Source organism: Protopterus annectens, chromosome 17.part0 (assembly GCF_019279795.1).
Source record: "Protopterus annectens isolate FY-2018-M chromosome 17.part0, PAN1.0, whole genome shotgun sequence".
Classification (NCBI taxonomy): Eukaryota; Metazoa; Chordata; order Ceratodontiformes; family Protopteridae; genus Protopterus; species Protopterus annectens.
The window spans coordinates 315098311-315099915 of NC_056751.1; positions in this window are offsets into that span (position 1 = coordinate 315098311).

A 1605-nucleotide genomic window follows, 5' to 3' on the forward strand; every position below is an offset into this window, starting at 1 on the left:
GGAATTGGCCATGGACAATTACCACAAGCTTCCTCAGAGACTGGATCTACTCACACAATACAAGTAGAGTTTTTTACACCCTGATATCAAACAACTTCAATTGACTGCCTGGATTATTCAATTTTGATACTTTTTAGGCACCTTTTTCAGAAGGACATGCAATAGGTACTGCATCAACAGTACATCAAGGAGACAAGGAAACCTGTTGTTAGAAAATCATACATTGATAAGTAAGAAATTTTCTAGTTGTTGCCTAGCTAATGACCAGGATTCATCACTGATTTTGTACCACTTACACCAAAAATACGAAAAAACAAAATGTAACTTTTTAAAGGCGAAAGGAATCGATAAGAGCCGGCAAATCAACTAAAACTGTTTTATTGTAAGCGCTTTCAGCTGAAAGTGCTTACAATAAAGCAGTTTTAGTTGATTTGTCGGCTCTTATCGATTCCTTTCGCCTTTAAAAAGTTACATTTTGATTTTGTACCACTGTTATTTGTGTGAATTACTATACTATGGCCTTTCTTATTGTGAAACAGTTTCTAAAAGGAGTTTTACATCTGAGATCTCCTCAGGCAGATGCCTTGTCCTTCAGATCTCAGTTTTGTGCTTGAAAAAATGACTCTGTCACCCTTTAAACCTGAATCTCTAGCTGACATGAGGTTCACCTCTTGCAAAACTGCTCTTCTTATTGCTCTGACATCTAAAAGGAGAGTATATGAGTCTTTTCTGATTTTGTAAAAGACAGGGTTACTCTGCACATAAACAACTCTTTCATGCCCAGCTTTGTTTCGGAGTTCCCAGTGAATCAGGCTATCAGTCTCCCTGTCTTCCATCCTGATCAAAAAAAAAACCAAGGTTGAAAAGATTCTAAATACTCTGTATGTGCATAAGCAGCTCAGTTACTAACTTGACAGAACAAGTCCTTCTGGAAAGCTAGTCAGCAATTCTGGAAATAAAAAACCTTTGTATAAAGAGACAAATTTCCAAGGGGTTGTCTTCTGTGATTGAGTTTTGTTACTCTCACCATGGCAAATCCATGCCAGGCTGTGTTAAGGCACATTCTACTATATATGGCATATTGGAAAGGGGTGGACTCTACATTCTAGGAGGTGCTTCTTGGGCTTTGTGTTTAGTTTGTTGTGGAAAGAAGTTACTTGGTCCTCTATTAATACATTCACAAACCATTACAAACTGGATTCCTTTTCCAGGTCCAAAGCTGGCTTTGCTAGAACTATTCTCAAGGAGCTCCTGGACACTCACCTTTCCCCCTCCTAGGTTAAATAAGCTATAGTGGTCTACCCCTAGGCAACTGCAGCAGTGAGAATGATGAACATAGTGTGGTTCTGTAGGTTTCACGTAACTATAAAAGTAAATGTTTGAATTCTTGTTTCAGTAACTGCAAATACCCAACACCCCCCCTTGTTGTACATAGTTCTAGTGAGATAGAAAGTTTAATGTTGTAATTTTTATCTTTACTCAGTTCAGGGTGAGGGTTTCCATGGTGGTACGGCAGTAGCGTTGTTACCTCACAGCAAGAGGTTCTCCCGTTCGATTCTCGGCTTGGCTTGGGAGTGCCTTCTGTGTGGAGTATGCATGTCCTCC